Raw genomic sequence first — 23,021 nt, forward strand, 5'->3', positions numbered from 1 at the left:
AAGTAATAAGACATGACTTCTATTAATGTTGCTTGACAGCAGCTATTCACTGTGTGTCATTTGCCTCAAGCTGATGATCGATGTGAGGATCTGTTCAGAGCATAGACTGTTTCAGCCCTCGACCTTTCATTATGCATGCCCATGTATTCAGACCCAATATCAGGAAACTGCTGTTATCATGCAGTTAAACCTGCTGCACAGCTTTCTAAATCACTATATTTTTATGAATCATTGTGCTTATTAGACTGAGGGATGTCAGTGCAGGGAAATGGAACATTTGTCTACTTTCTCACCAACTACCACAATGGGATTTGATGGCCATTTTCCTCATCAAATACTTGAAATGTGTTCTGAGTAAGCGCTGCCTAAAGTGACCATCCTCTGGTGAGTTGGGATTCTGTAGCATGGGGGATGGATGGTAATTAATATGCAAGATGGAAAGTGGTTTCTTCCTGAGACCAAACAAAAGGCAATTCATTAAAAATACAGAAAACAAAATCCTAAGGATGCTGGAAACACTCAGCAGGCCTGACAACATCTATGGCGAGAAAAGACAAGTTAAAATGTTAGCCCTGGGTTCGTTCTGAGAATTAAAAGAAAGTATTTGCATTTATATAGCAGCTTTAAGGATGTCCTAAAGTGCTTTACAGCCAAAGACATATAGGAAACACACCATCAAATTGAGCACAGCAAGGTCCCACAAAGAGCAATGAGATACATGACCAGATAATCAGTTTTAATGTTGGTTGAGGGATACATATTGGCCCAGTTCACTGGCAATACTTCCCCTGCTCTTGTTCATAACAATGCCATGGGATAGTTTATGTCCTCGTGAGAGGGCAGACGGGGCCTTCTCATCCAATAGACAGCACCTCTGACAGAGCAGCACTCCCCAGTACTGCGCTGGAGTGTCGGGCTTGATAATGTGCTTATGTCTCTGGAATGGGAATTGACCCCCTGACCTGACTCAGAGGCGAAGGTGCTACCCACTGAACCATGACTGACACTTGATGAACACATTAGCCCTATCTAGTCATCGAGGAAGATAGAGTCATAGAGTCGTACAGCACAGAAGCAGGCCCTTCGGCCCACCGCGTCCATGCTGACCATAATGCCTATCTATACTGATCCCACCTGCCTGCATTAATTCCATATCGCTCTATGCCTTGCTCATTCAAGTACCTGTCCAGATGCCTCTTAAATGTTGCTACTGTTCCTGCCTCCGCCACCTCCTCAGGCAGCTCATTCCAGATACCCACTATTCTTTGTGTAAATAATTTACCCCTTTGATCCCCTTTAAACCTCCTTCCTCTCACCTTAAATCTATGCCCTCTAATTTTGGTCACCCCTACCATGGAAAACAGACTCTGGCTATCTACCCTATCTATGCCTCTTATAATTTTATATATCTCTATCATGTCCCCTCAGCCTCCTTCGCTCCAGGGAAAACAGACCCAGCCTATCCAATCTCTCTTTATAACTCAAGCCCTCTGACGTCCCAACTCTTGTACTCAGTGCCTCGGCCAATGAAGTCAAGCATGCCATACGCCTTCTTCACCACCCTGTCTTCCTGTGTTGCCACTTTCAGGGAACTATGTACTTGCACCCCAAGGTCTCTCTGCACAACAACACTCCCCAGGGCCCTGCAATTCACTGTATATGTCCTGCCCTGATTTAACTTCCCAAAATGCATCACTTCACACGTCTGCATTAAATTCCATTTGCCAATCCCTTGCCCACTTTCCCAGTTGATCTTTATCCTGTTGTAACCTTAGACAACCTTCTTCACTGTCCACTATACCACCAATTTTGGTGTCATCTGCAAACTTACTAATCGTGCCCCCTGCATTCACATCCAAGTCATTAATATATATGACAAACAACAGAGAGCCCAGCACTGATCCCTGCAGCACACGCTGGTCACTGGCCTCCAATCTGAAAAACAACCCTCCACTACCACTCTCTGCCTCCTGTCACCAAGCCAATTTTGTATCCAATTGGCTAGCTCACCCTGGATCCCATGTGTTAGTACCATTGGGACCAGCCTACCATGCAGGACCTTGTCAAAGGCCTTGCTAAAGTCCATGTAGACAACGTCCATCGCCCTGCCCTCGTCAATCCTCTTGGTCACCTCCTCGAAAAACTCAATCAAATTCGTGAGACATGATTTCCCACGCACAAAGCCATGCTGACTATCCCTAATCAGACCACGTCTTTCCAAATGCATATAAATCCTGTCTCTCAGAATCCCTTCCAATAACTTTCCCTGATGTACTGATGTAAGGCTCACCGTCTTGTAGTTCCCTGGCTTATCCCTGCTGCCCTTCTTAAATAAAGGTACAACATTAGCTATCCTCCAGTCTTCTGGTACCTCACCCGTGGCTAACAAAATGATACAAAAATCTCTGCCAGGGCCCCAGCAATCTCCTCCCTTGCTGCCCATAGCGTCCGAGGATACACCTGGTCAGGCCCTGGGGATTTATCCACCTTAATGCACTTCAAAACCTCCAACACCTCCTCTTTTGTAATGTTGATATACTCCAGGATATCGCTGTTCCCTCCCTTGAATTCACTGGCTTCCATGACCTTCTCCATGGTAAATACTGACGAGAAATATTCAGTTAAGACCTCGCCCATTTCTTGTGGCTCCACACATAGATTGTCACATTGATCCTTAAGGGGACCTACTCTTTCCCTAGCTACCCTTTTACTCTTAATATACTTATAGAATCTTTTAGGATTCTCCTTTATCTTATCTGCCAGGGAAATCTCATGGCCCCTTTTCTCCCTCCTAATTTCCTTAAGTGTAGTCCTACATCCCCTATACTCCTCGAGGGACTCGCTTGATCTCAGCTGCCTATACCTAACATATGCCTCCTTCTTTGTCCTGACCAGACCCTCAATATCCCTCATCAACCAAGGTTCCCTAAACCTGCCAGCCTTGCCCTTCCATCTAACAGGAACATGCCGGCCCTGAACTCTTCCTATCTCACTTTTAAAAGCCTCCCACTTGCCAGACATCCCTTTACCTGTAAACAGCCTCTCCCATTCAACTTTTGAGAGTTCCTGTCTGATGCCATTGAAATTAGCCTTCCCCCCCAATTTAGGACTTCAACCTGAGGACCAGTCCTATCCTTTTCCATAACTATCTTGAAGCTAATAGAGTTATGGTCACTGGTCCCAAAGTGCTCTCCCACTGACACATCAACCACCTGCCCATCCTCATTTCCTAACAGGAGGTCGAGTGTAGCCCCTTCTCTAGTAGGGCCATCCACATAATGCTTCAGAAAACTATCCTGGACTCACTTAACAAATTCTTCCCCATCTGATCCCTTAGCACTAAGGCAGTCCCAGTCAATATTAGGGAAGTTAAAATCACCTACTATTACAACCCTATAATTCCTACATCTATCTGTGATTTCCCTACATTTATGCTCCTCCACTTCCCTCTGACTATTGGGGGGGCCTATAGTATAATCCCATCAAAGTGATCATCCCTTTCTTATTTCTAAGTTCTACCCATATGGCCTCGCTGGACATTCCCCCAGGATATCCTCTCTAAACACTGCCGTGATATCCTCCCTAATCAATAGTGCAACTCCCCCTCCTCTCTTACCTCCACCTCTGTCACGCCGGAAGGATCGGTACCTTGGAACATTGAGCTGCCAGTCCTGCCCATCCCTCAACCACGGTTCCATAATAGCTATAATATCACAATCCCATGTACCGATCCATGCTCTGAGTTCATCTGCCTTACCTGTAAGGCTTCTGTCATTAAAGTAAATGCAGTTTAGCCTACCAGACCTTCCACGCTCCCTGTCCTGCCCCTGCCTGGCCTGCCTACTGGACTTGCTTGCTTTAACCTCTACATTTGCCTCAACTATCTCATCAGAGAGACTACTACTTTGGGTCCCAACCCCTCTGCAAGACTAGTTTAAACCCTCCCAAGTAGTGCTAGCAAACCTCCCCACAAGGATATTGGTCCCCTTCCAGTTTAGATGCAACCCGTCCCTCTTGTACAGGTCACCTCTGCACCAGAAGAGATCCCAATGATCCAAGTAGCTCAAGCCCTCCCGCCTACACCAGCTCTTCAGCCATGCATTCATTTGCCTAATCCTCCTATTCCTACCCTCACTAGCACGTGGCACAGGAAGTAATCCTGAAATTACAACCCTCGAGGTCCTGCTTTTTAACCTCCTGCCTAACTCCCTATCTTCACTTTGCAGGACCTCATCTCTCTTCCTGCCGATGTCGTTTGTACCAATAAGGAACACGACCTCTGGCTGCTCACCCTCTGCTTTCAGAATGTCCTGCAGCCGCTCCGAGACATCCTTGACCCTAGCACCAGGGAGGCAACATTCCATCCTGGAGTCTCATTTGTGGCCACAGAAACGCCTTTCTGCACCCCTTACAATAGAATCCCCTATCACTATACCTCTTCCAACCCTTTTCCTTCTCTGCTGTGCAGCAGAGCCCTCCGTGGTGCCACGAACTTGGCTGTTGCTGCTTTCCCCTGGGAGGTCATCTCCTAACAGTATCCAAAGCGTTTGAAAGGGGGATGGCCACAGGGGAATCCTGCACTACCTGCCTACACCTACTACTCCGTCTGGTGGTCACCCAACTCTTTTCTGCCTGTGCAGCCATTACCTGCGGTGTGACCACCTCACTCATTGTGCTATCCACGACGTCCTCAGCATCGCGGATGCTCCACAGTGAATCCACCCGCAGCTCCAGCTCCGTAATGCGGGTAGTCAGTAGCTGCAGATGGATACACTTCCTGCACACATGGTCATCAGGAACACTGGAAGTGTCCCTGATTTCCCACATAGCGCAGGAGGAGCAGATCACGGGGCTGAGCTCTCCCGTCATGACTTACCCTTAGGTTAATTAGTTACTCCCTTAATTAAAAAATACTAATTATACTAGGGGCCTTGTTCTACCCACTTCAATCTAAAGTCCTTAAACTAAAACACTTTAGTCGTACTCACCTTATGACCAGCGATTTTATTTTCAACAAAAACAAATTTCCCCTTATTTTTTGAAGATATTCTAACAGCTGCTACTCACCAACCAATCAGCATGCTGCTCTCCTCTGATGTCACTGTTCATAACAATGGAAGAGGTTCGACTGCTCTCTGCTCCCAGAAGTTAAGAGACTGGGCCTCGATTCTCGGGGTCGATTTATAGGCTCAGCATTCTGTGTTCTCCCCACAGTTCCGCTCCGTTCCTCTCCGCTCTGCTCCTGGAAGGTAAGAGACCTTCTCGATATCTAGAACTTTGTGTTGGCAGACAGCTGAATGAATCACTGCGAATGGTGGAGTGAAGAAGGTGGGTTTGCTGAAGTGCCCAGATTTGGAGAAATGAAAAGTACAGGGAGGTTTTAGGGCTAGCAGAGGTTGCAGAGATACGAGGAGGTGAGGCAATGGAAGGATTGGAACGCAAGGGGTGAAAATGTTTAAATGGAGACATTGGTAGACCAGGAACAAATGAAGGTCAGTGAGCACACCATCTCCGTTATCCATTCCTCTCAGCATTTAAAAATTTGGATCATACCCCCTCTCAATTTTTTGTTCTCCATTAAAAAAAAGTTATGCTCTGAGGGTCTTTCTCATAACAGAGCGCCAAATCATCCCCACTGCTTTACTCCAAACTCTCACCAATATCCAGAAGATCAGGCGTCAAGAAAGGAAACACAGTCTGGGTATTTCTGTTATCAGAATGTCTAGCTGTCAGCGGTACCCATGGCCATACATTGCAAAATCTCAGGCAGGCAGCCCATAGTTCTGCATCCATTGATGTTAAAGGACAGAAAGTAACAGTTTGCATCCATTTCCAAAATGCACTCCCCGCTTGCACTGCTCCATGCGGGAGTGAGTCATGGAATTGCCTTAAAGGGCACTAAGCCCAACCAGCCCACTGATAGCTCAACCACACCTACCCACCTCTCTCCATATCCCTCAACCACACCTACCCACCTCTCTCCATATCCCTCAACCAAACCTACCCACCTCTCTCCATATCCCTCAACCACACCTACCCACCTCTCTCCATATCCCTCAACCAAACCTACCCACCTCTCTCCATATCCCTCAACCACACCTACCCACCTCTCTCCATATCCCTCAACCACACCTACCCACCTCTCTCCATATCCCTCAACCACACCTACCCACCTCTCTCCATATCCCTCAACCACACCTACCCACCTCTCTCCATATCCCTCAACCACACCTACCCACCTCTCTCCATATCCCTCAACCTTAACTACCCACCTCTCCCCATATCCCACAACCTCACCTACACACCTCTCTCCATTTCCCTCAACCCCACCTACCCACCTCTCTCCATATCCCTCAACCACACCTACCCACCTCTCTCCATATCCCTCAACCACACCTACCCACCTCTCTCCATATCCCTCAACCCCACCTACCCACCTCTCTCCATATCCCACAACCACACCTACCCAACTCTCTCCATATCCCTCAACCCCACCTACCCACCTCTCTCCATATCCCTCAACCACACCTACCCACCTCTCTCCATATCCCTCAACCACACCTACCCACCTCTCTCCATATCCCTCAACCACACCTACCCACCTCTCTCTATATCCCTCAACCACACCTACCCACCTCTCTCCATATTCCTCAACCCCACCTACCCACCTCTCTCCATATTCCTCAACCCCACCTACCCACCTCCCTCTATATCCCTCAACCACACCTACCCACCTCTCTCCATATCCCTCAACCACACCTACCCACCTCTCTCCATATCCCTCACCCCCACCTCTCTCCATATCCCTCAACCCCACCTACCCAACTCTCTCCATATCCCTCAACCCCACCTACCCACCTCTCTCCAAATCCCTCAACCTTACCTACCCACCTCTCTCCATATCCCTCAACCCCACCTACCCACCTCTCTCCATATCCCTCAACCTCACCTACCCACCTCTCTCCATATCCCTCAACCTCACCTACCCACCTCTCTCCATATCCCTCAACCACACCTACCCACCTCTCTCCATATCCCTCACCCCCACCTCTCTCCATATCCCTCAACCACACCTACCCACCTCTCTCCATATCCCTCACCCCCACCTCTCTCCATATCCCTCAACCCCACCTACCCAACTCTCTCCATATCCCTCAACCCCACCTACCCAACTCTCTCCAAATCCCTCAACCTTACCTACCCACCTCTCTCCATATCCCTCAACCCCACCTACCCACCTCACTCCATATCCCTCAACCTCACCTACCCACCTCTCTCCATATCCCTCAACCTCACCTACCCACCTCTCTCCATATCCCTCAACCACACCTACCCACCTCTCTCCATATCCCTCACCCCCACCTCTCTCCATATCCCTCAACCACACCTACCCACCTCTCTCCATATCCCTCAACCACACCTACCCACCTCTCTCCATATCCCTCACCCCCACCTCTCTCCATATCCCTCAACCTTACCTACCCACCTCTCTCCAAATCCCTCAACCTTACCTACCCACCTCTCTCCATATCCCTCAACCCCACCTACCCACCTCACTCCATATCCCTCAACCTCACCTACCCACCTCTCTCCATATCCCTCAACCTCACCTACCCACCTCTCTCCATATCCCTCAACCACACCTACCCACCTCTCCCCATATCCCTCAACCTCACCTACCCACCTCTCTCCATATCCCTCAACCTTACCTACCCACCTCTCCCCATATCCCGCAACCTCACCCACCCACCTCTGTCGATATCCCACAACCCCACCTACCCATTTCTCTCCATATCCCTCAACCCCACCGACCCATTTCTCTCCATATCCCTCAACCCCACCTACCCACCTCTCTCCCTATCCCTCAACCTCACCTACCCACCTCTCTCCATATCCCTCAACCCAACCTACCCACCTCTCTCCATATCCCACAACCCCACCTACCCACTTCTCTCCATATCTCCCAACCCCACCGACCCATTTCTCTCCATATCCCTCAACCTCACTTACCCACCTCTCTCCATATCCCTCAACCTCACCTACCCACCTCTCACCATATCCCTCAACCTTAACTACCCACCTCTCCCCATATCCCACAACCTCACCTACACACCTCTCTCCATTTCCCTCAACCCCACCTACCCACTTCTCTCCATAACCCCACCTACCCACCTCTCCTCATATCCCTCAACCCAACCTATCCACCTCTCTCCATATGCCTCAGCTTCACCTGCCCACCTCTCTCCATATCATTCAACCCCACCTACCCACCTCTCTCCATATCATTCAACCCCACCTACCCACCTCTCTCCATATCCCTCAACCCCATACATACACCTCTCTCCATATCCCTCAACCTCACCTACCCACCTCTCTCCATGTCCCTCAACCCCACCTACCCACCTTTCTCCATATCCCTCAACCTTACCTACCCACCTCTCTCCATATCCCTCAACCTTAACTACCCACCTCTCCCCATATCCCTCAACCTCACCTACGTACCTCTCTCCGTTTCCCTCAACCCCACCTACCCACTTTTCTCCATATCCGTCAACCCCACCTACCCGCCTCTTTCCATATCTCTCAACCCAACATACCCACCTCTCCTCATATCCCTCAACCCAACCTACCCACCTCTCTCCATATCCCTCACCCCCACCTCTCTCCATACCCCTCAACCCCACCTATGCAAATCTCACCATATCCCTCAAACATACCTCCGCAAATCTCACCATATCCCTCAACTCCACCTACCTACCCCTCTCCCGATCCCTCAACCCTACCTATCTACCTCTGTCCATATCCTTCAACCCGACCTGTCTGCTGTCTGACTGCTGTCTCTAACAGTGCTGTCTGAATGCTGTCTCTTTCACTGCTCTCTGACTGCTGTCTCTAGCACTGCTGCCTGACTGTTGTCTCGAACAGTGCTGTCTGACTGCTGTCTCTAGTGCTTCTGTCTGACTGCTGTCTCTAGCACTGCTTTCTGACTGCTGTCTCGAGCACTGTTGTCTGACTGTTGTCTCTAGTGCTTCTGTCTGACTGCTGTCTCTAGTGCTTCTGTCTGACTGCTGTCTCTAGCACTGCTTTCTGACTGCTGTCTCGAGCACTGTTGTCTGACTGCTGTCTCTAGTGCTTCTGTCTGACTGCTGTCTCTAGTGCTTCTGTCTGACTGCTGTCTCTAGCACTGCTTTCTGACTGCTGTCTCGAGCACTGTTGTCTGACTGTTATCTCTAGTGCTTCTGTCTGACTGCCGCCTCCAGCACAGCGGACTGACTGCGGTCTCTCGTGCTGCTGTCTGACTGCTGTCTCTAACTGTGCTGTCTGACTGCTGTCTCGAGCACTGCTGTCTGACTGCTGCCTCTAACAGTGCTGTCTGACTGCTGTCTCCAGCACTGCTGTCTGACTGCTGTCTCTAACAGTGCTGTCTGACTGCTGTCTCTAGCACTGCTGTCTGACTGCTGTCTCTAACAGTGCTGTCTGACTGCTGTCTCTAGCACTGCTGTCTGACTGCTGCCTCTAAGAGTGCTGTCTGACTGCTGTCTCTAGCACTGCTGTCTGACTGCTGTCTCTAACAGTGCCGTCTGACTGCTGTCTCTAGCACTGCTGTCTGACTGCTGTCTCTGGCACTGCTGTCTGACTGCTGTCTCTAACAGTGCTGTCTAACTGCTGTCTCTAACAGTGCTGTCTGAATGCTGTCTCTTTCACTGCTCTCTGACTGCTGTCTCTAGCACTGCTGTCTGACTGCTGTCTCTAACAGTGCCGTCTGACTGCTGTCTCTAGCACTGCTGTCTGACTGCTGTCTCTAGCACTGCTGTCTGACTGCTGTCTCTAACAGTGCTGTCTAACTGCTGTCTCTAACAGTGCTGTCTGAATGCTGTCTCTTTCACTGCTCTCTGACTGCTGTCTCTAGCACTGCTGCCTGACTGTTGTCTCGAACAGTGCTGTCTGACTGTTGTCTCTAGTGCTTCTGTCTGACTGCTGTCTCTAGCACTGCTTTCTGACTGCTGTCTCGAGCACTGTTGTCTGACTGTTGTCTCTAGTACTTCTGTTTGACTGCTGTCTCTAGTGCTTCTGTCTGACTGCTGTCTCTAGCACTGCTTTCTGACTGCTGTCTCTAGCACTGCTTTCTGACTGCTGTCTCGAGCACTGTTGTCTGACTGCTGTCTCTAGTGCTTCTGTCTGACTGCTGTCTCTAGTGCTTCTGTCTGACTGCTGTCTCTAGCACTGCTTTCTGACTGCTGTCTCGAGCACTGTTGTCTGACTGTTGTCTCTAGTGCTTCTGTCTGACTGCCGCCTCCAGCACAGCGGACTGACTGCGGTCTCTCGTGCTGCTGTCTGACTGCTGTCTCTAACTGTGCTGTCTGACTGCTGTCTCTAGCACTGCTGTCTGAGTGCTGCCTCTAACAGTGCTGTCTGACTGCTGTCTCCAGCACTGCTGTCTGACTGCTGTCTCTAACAGTGCTGTCTGACTGCTGTCTCTAGCACTGCTGTCTGACTGCTGTCTCTAACAGTGCTGTCTGACTGCTGTCTCCAGCACTGCTGTCTGACTGCTGTCTCTAACAGTGCTGTCTGACTGCTGTCTCTAGCACTGCTGTCTGACTGCTGCCTCTAAGAGTGCTGTCTGACTGCTGTCTCTAGCACTGCTGTCTGACTGCTGTCTCTAACAGTGCCGTCTGACTGCTGTCTCTAGCACTGCTGTCTGACTGCTGTCTCTAGCACTGCTGTCTGACTGCTGTCTCTAACAGTGCTGTCTAACTGCTGTCTCTAGCACTGCTGTCTGACTGCTGTCTCCAGCACTGCTGTCTGACTGCTGCCTCTAACAGTGCTGTCTGACTGCTGTCTCTAGCACTGCTGTCTGACTGCTGTCTCTAACAGTGCTGTCTGACTGCTGTCTCTCGCACTGCTGTCTGACTGCTGCCTCTAACTGTGCCGTCTGACTGCTGTCTCTAGCACTGCTGTCTGACTGCTGCCTCTAACATTGCTGTCTGACTGCTGTCTCGAACAGTGCTGTCTGACTGCTGTCCCTAACTGTGCTGTCTGACTGCTGTCTCTAGCACTGCTGTCTGACTGCTGTCTCGAACAGTGCTGTCTGACTGTCGTCTCTAACACTGCTGTCTGACTGCTGTCTCGCGTGCTGCTGACTGACTGCTGTCTCTAACAGTGCTGTCTGACTGCTGTCTCTAGCACTGTTGTCTGATTTTTGTCTCTTACAGTGCTGTCTGACTGCTGTCTCTAGCACTGCTGTCTGACTGCTGTCTCTAGCACTGCTGTCTGACTGCTGTCTCTAGCACTGCTGTCTGATTTTTGTCTCTTACAGTGCTGTCTGACTGCTGTCTCTAACAGTGCTGTCTGACTGCTGTCTGTAAAAGTGCTGTTTGACTGCTGTCTCTAACAGTGCTGTCTGACTGCTGTCTGTAACAGTGCTGTCTGACTGCTGTCTGTAACAGTGCTGTCTGACTGCTGTCTGTAAAAGTGCTGTTTGACTGCTGTCTCTAAAAGTGCTGTCTGACTGCTGTCTCTAACAGTACTGTCTGACTGTTGTCTCTTACACTGCTGTCTGTAAAAGTGCTGTCTGACTGCTGTCTCTATCACTGCTGTCTGACTGCTGTCTGTAAAAGTGCTGTCTGACTGCTGTCTCTAACAGTGCTGTCTGACTGCTGTCTCTAACAGTGCTGTCTGTCTGCTGTCTGTAAAAGTGCTGTCTGACTGCTGTCTCTAAAAGTGCTGTCTGACTGCTGTCTGTAAAAGTGCTGTCTGACTGCTGTCTGTAAAAGTGCTGTGTGACTGCTGTCTCTAACAGTGCTGTCTGACTGCTGTCTCTAACAATGCTGTCTGACTTTTGTCTCTAACAGTGCTGTCTGACTGCTGTCTGTAAAAGTGCTGTCTGACTGCTGTCTGTAAAAGTGCTGTCTGACTGCTGTCTCTAACAGTGCTGTCTGACTGCTGTCTCTAACAGTGCTGTCTGACTGCTGTCTCTAGCACTGCTGTCTGACTGCTGTCTCTAGCACTGCTGTCTGACTGCTGTCTCTAGCACTGCTGTCTGATTTTTGTCTCTTACAGTGCTGTCTGACTGCTGTCTCTAACAGTGCTGTCTGACTGCTGTCTGTAAAAGTGCTGTTTGACTGCTGTCTCTAACAGTGCTGTCTGACTGCTGTCTGTAACAGTGCTGTCTGACTGCTGTCTGTAACAGTGCTGTCTGACTGCTGTCTGTAACAGTGCTGTCTGACTGCTGTCTGTAAAAGTGCTGTTTGACTGCTGTCTCTAAAAGTGCTGTCTGACTGCTGTCTGTAACAGTGCTGTCTGACTGCTGTCTGTAAAAGTGCTGTTTGACTGCTGTCTCTAACAGTGCTGTCTGACTGCTGTCTGTAAAAGTGCTGTTTGACTGCTGTCTCTAACAGTGCTGTCTGACTGTTGTCTCTAACAGTGCTGTCTGACTGCTGTCTCTAACAGTGCTGTCTGACTGTTGTCTCTTACACTGCTGTCTGACTGCTGTCTGTAAAAGTGCTGTCTGACTGCTGTCTCTATCACTGCTGTCTGACTGCTGTCTGTAAAAGTGCTGTCTGACTGCTGTCTCTAACAGTGCTGTCTGACTGCTGTCTGTAAAAGTGCTGTCTGACTGCTGTCTCTAACAGTGCTGTCTGACTGCTGTCTGTAAAAGTGCTGTCTGACTGCTGTCTCTAACAGTGCTGTCTGACTGCTGTCTCTAACAGTGCTGTCTGACTGCTGTCTCTAACAGTGCTGTCTGTCTGCTGTCTGTAAAAGTGCTGTCTGACTGCTGTCTCTAAAAGTGCTGTCTGACTGCTGTCTGTAAAAGTGCTGTCTGACTGCTGTCTGTAAAAGTGCTGTGTGACTGCTGTCTCTAACAGTGCTGTCTGACTGCTGTCTCTAACAGTGCTGTCTGACTGCTGTCTCTAACAATGCTGTCTGACTTTTGTCTCTAACAGTGCTGTCTGACTGCTATCTGTAAAAGTGCTGTCTGACTGCTGTCTCTAACAGTGCTGCCTGACTGTTGTCTCTAACAATGCTGTCTGACTGTTGTCTCTGACAGTGCTGTCTGACTGTTGTCTCTGACAGTGCTGTCTGACTGCTGTCTCTAACAGTGCTGTCTGACTGTTGTCTCTAACAGTCCTGTCTGACTGCTGTCTCTAACAATGCTGTCTGACTGCTGTCTCTAACAGTGCTGTCTGACTGCTGTCTCTAACAATGCTGTCTGACTGTTGTCTCTAGCACTGCTTTCTGACTGCTGGCTCCAACAGTCCTGTCTGACTTCTGTCTCTAACAGTCCTGTCTGACTGTTGTCTCTAACAGTGCTGTCTGACTGCTGTCTCTAACAGTCCTGTCTGATTGCTGTCTCTAACAGTCCTGTCTGACTGTTGTCTCTGACAGTGCTGTCTGACTGCTGTCTCTAACAGTGCTGTCTGACTGCTGTCTCTAACAATGCTGTCTGACTGCTGTCTCTAACAGTGCTGTCTGACTGCTGTCTCTAACAGTGCTGTCTGACTGCTGTCTCCAACAGTCCTGTCTGACATCTGTCTCTAACAGTGCTGTCTGACTTCTGTCTCTAACAGTCCTGTCTGACTGCTGGCTCCAACAGTCCTGTCTGACTTCTGTCTCTAACAGTGCTGTCTGACTTCTGTCTCTGACAGTGCTGTCTGACTGCTGGCTCCAACGGTCCTGTCTGACTTCTGTCTCTAACAATGCTGTCTGACTGCTGTCTCTGACAGTCCTGTCTGACTGCTGGCTCCAACAGTCCTGTCTGACTTCTGTCTCTAACAGTGCTGTCTGACTGCTGGCTCCAACAGTCCTGTCTGACTTCTGTCTCTAACAATGCTGTCTGACTGCTGTCTCTGACAGTCCTGTCTGACTGCTGGCTCCAACAGTCCTGTCTGACTTCTGTCTCTGACAGTCCTGTCTGACTGCTGTCTCTAACAGTGCTGTCTGACTGTATTTATCTATTCTGTCCAATTGCTTTCTCGTTTCGTTATCTGACTGCTTTCTTCAGCAATACTGTTCCACTGCTGTTCAATGTTTTAATTTTATTTGTTGTTCACAGCCTGTTTATTGCACATTCCAGATTGCTGTACAATCGCGTACCCGCACAGCCTAGAATGAACATTCCCACTGTCTCGAGTTTGTTTATTTCAAACATAACCAAATAGTTGATCTTAGACATTAGAAGAAACATTTTCGCACAAAGTGGCTGGAATGTAAAATTATTTCTGCTAGTGGTGATTTATACTAATTCAATTACAACATTCAAAAAGGTCCCAAGTAATATTGAAAGCAGAATACAGACGGTTGTGGAGAGAGAGTAGGAAAGTTGGATAATGTAGAATCAGGCACAAGAGGGGCCTAAAGTGAACATATAAGAACATAAGAAATAGGAGCTGGAGGAAGCCATTCAGGCCATTCCAATGATATCATGGCTGATTTTCTATTTCAACACCATTTTCCTGCACTATCCCTGTAACCTTTGATGTTTTTAATTATGTAGAAATTTATCGATCTCAGTTTTGAACAGACTCAACAACTGAGCCTCCACAGCCCTCTGGGGCAGAGAATTCCAAAGATTCACCACCCTCTGACTGAAGGAACTCCTCCTCATCTCAGTCCTAAATGGCCTGACCCTTATTCTGAGACTGTGTCCCCTGATTCTAGACTCCCAGCCAGGGGGAAGCATCCTTCCTGCATCTACCCTGTCGAGCCCTGTAAGAATTGTGTATGTCTGAATGAAATCACCTCTCATTCTTCTAAACTCCAGAGAATAAACTGGGACCAGATGAGCTGAGTGTTCTCATGATGTGCTAAAATGCCCAGGCTTTAGTCATTATATCTGTCACTGGTTATGAGTTCAGTCACATTTGGAGCTTAATTAAGGAAAATCAGTGTTTTTACCAACAAGAAAGACTTTAAAGCCCAACAAGCTCATCCTCAATCTCCTCTCTACCGAAAAACATCCAGTTGTCCTTGACCCCATTGTCTGTTTCAATGTCCTTCCCTGGTGCATGATTCCACCATTCAATTACTCTTTCGATTGAACTGTCGATTGAGTTTAGAAATATCAATGACCGAGGGCGTTGAGGACCTGATGATTCACAGGCTTCTCACTCAGACACAGCCTGCTGTGGGGAAGAGAAACATGCCACGCAGAGGCAGTAGGGCTGTTCTGAGATAAAAACATAAAGTGCTTGAGATACTCAGCAGGTCTGGCAGCATCTGTGGAGAGAGACAGAGTTAATGTTTCAGGTCGATGACCTTTCATCAGAACAGGCACCCCACGTGTTTTACAGGAATTAGGGTCTTGTGGTTTCCAAGAATTCCGCCTTATTTCTGCAGCCTGAGGAGACCACAAGATTTCCAAGAATCTGAACTCTGGAGGAGTCACATGGTTTCCAGGAAAGGGTCTACACTTCTTATATTGTCTGTTACGACTGAGGCTGGAGGAATGCACTGGTAATTCTAGTTCCACTTCTCCACTGGTCACAACCTATATTTAATTTTTTTCCCACTTACGATACAGTCAATAATAGACTCTATTTTTATCCCAGAATAAAATTCACCAACCAGGTTTCTTTAATAAACAACAAAATGATCAGTTTATTATAAAACAAGTCTTAACCAGTAATGAAGTAAAGCATAAACACACAGATTGAAATATTAAAGTTCCCTGTTTACCTTAGCCCCTCACACTTACACATACACACACACCGGTTAAACAGAAAAATAAAGGGATTTTTGTTTTTAAAGCTCTATTACAGACAAAAAAATACTTGGGCTGAATATTTGCCCATTCTTGAAGAAACAGCAGATGAGATATGTTGTGTTCCAAAACTGGCATACAGTCTGGCCTCCTAGTACATGTAGGTGGGCCACTGGGATCTTCTAGAACAGTTCTTTTCAGGCAGCATTGAGAATTAGTTTAGCAGGCTTTTCTTCAAAGACAGGAGATGAGATGAGTTGGCACAGTGGACTTCTCAGGGTCTTTTAGAGAGGTACTGGAAAGCTGAGCTGGGTTGTGGTCTCCTCTCCTTCCTTGGAAGTTCTCTTCTCTCCTTTTTCATACAGTTCAACCCTAACTCAAAAACAATTCAAAAGCGAGACCGACAACAGAAGGTCAACCTTTTGATGTCCATCACTTTGTAAACAACTTCTCCAGGTGTCAAATTTCTCTGTTGTTTATTCAGCTGGAAGTCAGGTGGTTTCCCAGAAAGGCTTTTTTTCCTCACAAAATCTCTCAGAGCCGCTTTTAAAAAACATTTCCAGGGACTGTTTTTCAAAGTCAAGTAGCCTTTACATGACCCCTTTTGAAAACCCCAAAGTTTAACATTTCTTCAATCTTTCAAATATGAATCCTCAAAAAACATATTTAACAAACACAGAGGAACTTCCGTAACTGGGCTTATAAATGAAATTATTAAGGGTGAATAATGTTTTTAACCATGACAAAAGTAAGAGGGTGCATAACATAATCTCAAAACTAATACAACTAAAAGCTAGTGCATGTGACTACTAGGATTTATAATCAATAAAGCTGTAGAACTGGAGTATATAAAATATTAAAATATTGTGTATAAAATATGGCAGCAAAATTTCAAAATACACTTGATTGATACATGTGCATGGATAAATGAGCCAGAACACAGTTCATATTCTTACAGAGTCCTCACCTTGAGGATGAAATGTATTATGGCATTGATTCCTCACAATTAATTATATCTGATAACTAAGGTTGATTTGCCTTTGTTGTTTCTTCATCAAACATCTCAAATAACACAACTGGCTGACAGACTTGACTTCATGGGTATGAGTTACCACTAAACCATTCTTGGAACCTTCAGTTATCACAGGGCAAGATCTTACTCCCTCATCCCTTGTCTCATTCCTGTTCTTTACCATTCTTTCTTTCTCTTGCCCATAAGTAGGGTGATCGGCACATAATTTTTCCAACATCTAGTCACTTGGTACTACAGAACTTGAGCATTGTTTTTCTTTTTTAAAAAAACCTCAAGTGATGAGATGAGTAGTACTACTTAAATTAGAGTAATTTATTGAGGACTTTAGATTGTAGTGGGTAGTGTTTGGAGTAGAACAAGACCCCGACTGTAATTAGTATTTTTTAAAGGGAGTAACTAAATTAATTTAAAGGTAAGTCATGGCAGGAGAGCTGAGCCCCGTGATGTGCTCCTCCTGCATAATGTGGGAAATCAGGGATGCTTCCAGTGACCCTGACAACCATGTGTGCAAGAGGTTATCCATCTGCAGCTACTGACTACCCGCATTACGGAGCTGGAGCTGCAGGTGGATTTACTGTGGAGCATCCGCGATGCTGAGGACGTCGTGGATAGCACGTTTAGAGAGGTCGTCACACTGCAGGTAATGGCTGCACAGGCAGAAAAGGGATGGGTGACCACCAGGCGGTGTAGTAGGCGCAGGCAGGTAGTACAGGAGTCCCCTGTGGTCATCCCCCTCTCAAACAGATATACCGCTTTGGATACTGTTGGGGGGGATGACCTCCCAGGGAAAGCAGCAACAGCCAGGTCCGTGGCACCAAGGATGGCTCTGCTGCACAGCAGGGGTGAAAAAGGAGTGGAAGAGCTATAGTGATAGAGGATTCTATCATAAGGGGTACAGATAGGCGTTTCTGTGGCCGCAAATGCCACTCCAGGATAGTATGTTGCCTCCCTGGTGCTAGGGTGAAGGATGTCACGGAGCAGCTGCAGGACATTCTGAAGGGGGAGGGTGAGCGGCCAGAGGTCGTGGTACACATTGGTACCAACAACATAGGTAGAAAAAGGGATGAAGTCCTGCAACAAGAATTTAGGGAGCTAGGTAGGAGATTAAAAAGCAGGACCTCTAAGGTTGTAATCTTTGGATTACACTCCCGGTGCCACATGCTAGTGAGTTTAGATTAGATTAGAGATACAGCACTGAAACAGGCCCTTCGGCCCACCGAGTCTGTGCCGAACATCAACCACCCATTTATACTAATCCTACACTAATCCCATATTCCTACCACATCCCCACCTGTCCCTATAATTCCCTACCACCTACCTATACTAGTGACAATTTGTAATGGCCAATTTACCTATCAACCTGCAAGTCTTTTGGCTTGTGGGAGGAAACCGGAGCACCCGGAAGAAACCCACGCAGACACAGGGAGAACTTGCAAACTCCACACAGGCAGTACCCGGAATCGAACCCGGGTCCCTGGAGCTGTGAGGCTGCGGTGCTAACCACTGCGCCACTGTGCCGCCCATTTAGAAATAGGAGGATAGAGCAGATGAATGCGTGGCTGAGTTGATGGTACAGGAGGGAGGGCTTTAGTTTCCTGGATCAGTGGGTCTGTTTCTGACAAAGGTGGGACCTGTACAGGTTGGACGGGTTGCACCTGAAGCGGAATGGGACCAACATCCGTGCTGGGAGATTTGCTAGTCCTGTCGGGGGCGGTTTAAACTAATTTGGCAGGGGGTTGGGATACAGAGTGGAGGTACAGTAGGGAGTAATATAGAACAGAAAGTGAGTCTGCCTGGAAGGCAGAGCAAATATAGACCTGGTAAGGCACAAGGGAAAAATACAAGTCTGGATTGCATCTATTTCAATGTAAGGAGTCTTATAAGTAAGGCAGATGAATTGAGGGCGATGATTAGCACATGGGATTATGATATTATTGCTATCACAGAGACATGGTTGAGGGAGGGGCAGGACTGGCAGCTCAATATTCCAGGGTATAGAATCTTCAGGCACGACAGGGGAGGGGATAAAAGAGGAGGTGGCATTGCACTGTTGATCAAGGAGTCAATTACTGCAGTAAGGAGGGATTACATCTTAGAAGGTCCCTCAAATGAGGCCATTTGGGTAGAACTTAAAAACAAAAAGGGGGCAACAACTTGGCTGGGTGTCTAAACAGGCCTCCAAACAGTCAGGAAGAGATAGAGGAGCAGATATGTAGGCAAATCTCTGAGAGGTGTGAAAATAATAGGGTAATAAATGTAGGGGATTACAACGTCCCCAATATTAACTGGGATAATCTTAGTGCAAAAGGTTTAAAAGGGGCGGAATTCTTAAAATGCATACAGAAGAGCTTTTTGAGCCAGTTTGTAGAAAGTCCTACAAGGGAAGGGGCAGTACTGGACCTAATCCTAGGGAATGAAGCTGGTCAAGTGGTAGATGTGTCAGTGGGGGAGCATTTCGGGGATAGTGACCATAACTCTGTAAGATTTAAGGTAGTTATAGAAAAGGACAAAGCTGGACCAGAAATAAAGGTACTGAATTGGGGGAAGGCCGATTTCAATACGATAAAACAGGATCTGGCCAAAGTGGACTGGGAGCAGCTACTTGTAGGAAAGTCAACATCAGACCAGTGGAAGTCATTCAAAGAGGAAATAGTGAGAGTCCAGAGCCAACATGTACCCATTAAGGTGAAGGGTAGGACTAACACGCCCAGGGAACCCTGAATGTCAAGGGATATAGAGCATTGGATCAGGAAACAAAAGGAGGCTTACGGCAGATCCCAAGCGCTGAAAACAGCGGAGGCCCTAGATGAGTATAGAAAGTATAGGGTGGCACTTAAAAAAGTAATTAGGAGAGCAAAGAGGGGGCATGAAAAAACACTGGCGGGCAAGATAAGGGAAAATCCCAAGGCGTTTTATGAGTATATTAAGGGTAAGAGGATAATGAGGGAAAGAGTAGGGCCCATTAGGGACCAAAGTGGCAATCATTGTGTGGAGCCAGAGGACATAGGTGAGGTTTTAAAGGATTACTTTTCATCTGTGATCACTATGGAGAAGGACGATGTAGGTGTAGAGATCAGGGAGGGGGATTGTGATATACTTGAACATATTAGAATTGAAAGGGAGGAAATATTAGCTGTTTTAGTGGTTTTAAAAGTGGATAAATCCTCAGGCCCAGATGAGATGTATCCCAGGCTGTTATGTGAGGCAAGGGAGGAGATAGCAGGGGCTTTGACACAAATTATCAAATCCTCTCTGGCCACAGGAGAGGTACCAGAGGACTGGAACACAGCGAATGTGGTACCATTATTCAAGAAGGGTAGGAGGGATAAACCAGGTAATTACAGGCCAGTGAGTCTAATATCAGTGGTTGGGAAAATATTGGAAAATATTCTGAGGGACAGGATTGATCTCCATTTGGAGAGGCAGGGATTAATTAGGGATAGTCAGCATGGCTTTGTCAGGGGAAGATCATGTCTAACTAACTTGACTGAATTTTTTGAGGAGGTGACTAGATGTGTAGATGAGGGTAAAGCAGTAGATGTAATATACATGGATTTCAGTAAGGCTTTTGATAAGGTCCCACATGGGAGATTGGTTAAGAAGGTAAGAGCTCATGGGATCCAGGGCAATTTGGCAAATTAGATCCAAAATTGGTTTAGTGGCAGGAGGCAGAGGGTAATGGTCGAGGGCTGTTTTTGCAATTGGAAGCCTGTAACCAGTGGTGTACCACAGGGATCGGTGCTGGGACCTTTGCTGTTTGTATTGTACATTAATGATTTAGACGTGATGATAGGAGGTATGATCAGTAAGTTCACAGATGACATGAAAATTGGTGGTGTTGTAAATAGTGAGGAGGAAATTCTTAGATTACAGGGAGATATAGATGGGCTGGTAAGATGGGCGGAGCAGTGGCAAATGGAATTTAATCCTGAGAAGTGTGAGGTAATGCATTTTGGGAGGACTAACAAGGCAAGGGAATACACAATGGATGGTAAGGCCCAAGGAAGTACAGAAAGTCAGAGGAACCTTGGTGTACTTGTCCATAGATCACTGAAGGCAGCAGCACAGGTAGATAAGGTGGTTAGGAAGGCATATGGGATACTTGCCTTTATCAGCTGAGGCATAGAATGTAAGAGCAGGAAGGTTATGATGGAGCTATATAAAACGCTAGTTAGGCCACATCTGGAGTACTGTGTATAGTTTTGGTCACCACACTATAGGAAGGATGTGATTGCACTGGAGAGGGTGCAGAGGAGATTCACCAGGATATTGCCTGGGCTGGAGCATTTCAGCTATGAAGAGAGACTGAAAAGGCTAGGGTTGTTTTCCTTGGAGCATAGAAGGCTGAGGGGGGACATGATTGAGGTGTACAAGATTATGAGGGGCATTGATAGGTTAGATAGGAGGAAACTTTTTTCCTTAGCGGAGGGGTCAATAACCAGGGGGCATAGTTTTAGGGTAAGGGGCAGGAGGTTTAGGGGAGATTTAAGGAAACATTTTTTCGCCCAGAGGGTGGTTGGAATCTGGAACGCACTGCCTGAAGGGGTGGTGGAGGTAGGAACCCTCACAACATTTACGAAGTATTTAGATGACCACTTGAAATGCCATAGCATACAGGGCTACGGGCCAAGTGCAGGAATATGGGATTAAAATAGTTGGGTGCTGTATGGCTGGCACAGACACGATGGGCCGAAGGGCCTGTTTCTGTGCTGTATAACTCTATGTCTCTATGACTCTATTGCTGAAAAAAGAGACATGCTGTCAAAGCTTTTCATCCTGCACTTATCAGGACAGACACAAGAATGCCAAATTTCAAAGGAGCAATAATTTATACTGGATGAAAAAAAGGGGTGCTGATTGGTCAAAGCATTGCCATGGAGAATACACGAGGGAACTATTGTCCCCCACGCAAAGCCTGGATCATGTTCCTTTTGCATGCAGAGAACAGGTCCCTGTGTATGAATATATGTAGCTTTGAGCATGTGTAAATGAGCCCATAGATAAGCTTAAAGTAGTTGATAGTGTAAATCGTAGCACACTCAGGATTGTTCAGCAAGTGCTATCCAATCAGGGAATCACATCTAATGTTAGACATTATGTTCTGAGTTTTGCAAGCACGCATGGGCTGGTTGAGTACATTCAATATCTGCCAATACTTTTCCAACATCATTTTAAGGGTCCTGTTACCCCTTTCCACCACTGCTGAGAATTGGGGGTGGTGGAAATATGCAATTTATGCCTGATTCCCTGTATCTGGGTGTAAATTTTTCAAATGTGATCCTGATGTCAGAAAACTATTAATTGGTTTGGCATGGCCCACCTGCAGATTACCTTCTTCAATAACATTAAACTAACAATATGCATGGAGTTAATAGATTCTCCAGCTCTCCTCTACCTGTATCTATCTTGTGGATAATTTTGCTGTCTCTCTGAACTTTAATTTTACTCTCTCTGACCATTACCAGCGTGTTTAATTTATCCTGATTATTGTAAAGTCATTGGGCTGAATTTTACGCCACCCCAAAGAGCAGGGTGCCAGACAATTAAACAACTAACTGGAGGAGGTGGCTCCACAAATATCCCCGTCCTCAATGATGGGGGAGACCTGCACATCAGTGCGGAAGATAAGGCTGAAGCATTTGCAACAATCTTCAGTCAGAAGTGCCAAGTTGATGATCAATCTCGGCCTCCTCCTGAAGTCCCCAGCATCACAGATGCCAGACTTCAGCCAATTTGATTCACTCTGCGTGACATCAAGAAACGACTAAAGGCACTGGATACTGCAAAGGCTATGGGCCCTGACAATATTCCGGCAATGGTACTGATGATCTGTGCTCCAGAACTTTCTGCGCCCCTAGCCAAGCTGTTTCAGTACAGCAACAACAATGGCATCTACCCTGCAATGTGGAAAATTGCCCAGGTATGTCCTGTACATAAAAAGCAGGACAAGTCCAACCCGGCCAATTACTGCCCCATCAGTCCACTCTCAATCATCAGTAAAGTGATGGAAGGTTTCATCAACAGTGCCTTCAAGAGGCACTTGCTGAGCAATAACCTGCTCAGTGACGCTCAGTTTGGGTTCTGCCAGGGCCATTCAGCTCCTGACCTCATTACAGCCTTGGTTCAAACATGGACAAAAGAGCTGAACTCAAGAGGTGAGGTGAGAGTGACTGCCCTTGACATCAAGGCAGCATTTGACGGAGTATGGCATCAAGGAGCCCTAGCAAAACTGGAGTCAATGGGAATCAGGGGGAAATCTCTCCGCTGTGTAGAGTCAGACCCAGTACA

The sequence above is a fragment of the Heterodontus francisci genome, chromosome 11 (genome assembly GCF_036365525.1).
Source record: "Heterodontus francisci isolate sHetFra1 chromosome 11, sHetFra1.hap1, whole genome shotgun sequence".
Classification (NCBI taxonomy): Eukaryota; Metazoa; Chordata; class Chondrichthyes; order Heterodontiformes; family Heterodontidae; genus Heterodontus; species Heterodontus francisci.